Source organism: Cheilinus undulatus, linkage group 5 (assembly GCF_018320785.1).
Source record: "Cheilinus undulatus linkage group 5, ASM1832078v1, whole genome shotgun sequence".
In the NCBI taxonomy this organism is placed as follows: domain Eukaryota; kingdom Metazoa; phylum Chordata; class Actinopteri; order Labriformes; family Labridae; genus Cheilinus; species Cheilinus undulatus.
In genome coordinates this window covers 5,523,179-5,524,226 of record NC_054869.1, presented here as the reverse complement: position 1 = coordinate 5,524,226, position 1,048 = coordinate 5,523,179, and positions in this window count along the sequence as shown.

Below are 1,048 nucleotides of genomic sequence, written 5' to 3'. Positions count from 1 at the left end.
GTGTATTTGCTCTTTAAAAACATTATTTTCTATTTTTAATATCCTGCTCTGATCTGTTGAACTAATAAATTGGAATTTTTATCTCAGATTTGAGCCTTTAAACTTATTTTTACTTTTTTGAATTTCCAAATGATTTGTCATCAGTGCTGTTTTTTTTTTTTTTAATATATTTTCTTACTGGTGAAAATGAGGTTGACAGTTTATTGTTATAAAGGTGACCCTGTTAGGCCCTCAGGTTAGACCTAAATCCAGAATCCGGCCCCTGCTGTGAATGAGTTTGACACGCCTGTCATAGATTGTATAAAGAAGGCTCAGAGCCTTCCCCAATTATGTCGACTTCAGGAAACGTCTTTTTTTGTTTGTTTGTTTGTTTTTTGAGATATATGACTCAACATTTCCTATACACTGTATTCACCTCATTAGATGTAAATAAAGGGATTCTGAGGACAAATTTTGTTAATTATTCATCTATTAAAACAATAAAATTAGTCAGATTGTTACGTTTGTCACCCATGCTTAAAGAATTAATGTTTCCCACTTCTATATTGGACTGTGAATGCAGCGCAGTATCTCGTATAAATGCTGTTTTTAGGAGAGGTACAGTGGAAAGTATCCTAAATATCACAATGCTGGGAAACTTTGAATAAACAAAATGGCCGACGCGAATATGTAATAAGATTAATGTTACCGTCTAGGTAAGCAATGCTGCCCATGCCTGGATTACCAAATGGACAATAATATCATAAATTGTGTTTATAACAAAACTCTAGGATTCGCTTTACAAGTTACAGATTGAAACGGAAAGTTTTCACTCAAAGTTCTAACAAAATAGTGGGTTAAAAAACCTCCATAATGAAAAATGTAAATATTATTATCATTGGTTAGTGTATAATGCATATTTCGTTAAGGAAAGTGTTCAATTGAAATCATTTTTCATTAAATTCAGTTCAGTACAACAGATAAAATCGTCAGATGTCTCCGTACTGCCTCTAGGTGGCAGTGTGCCGCCATCACTGATGACAGCTACTGTAGAAGAAGAGTGAAGTCC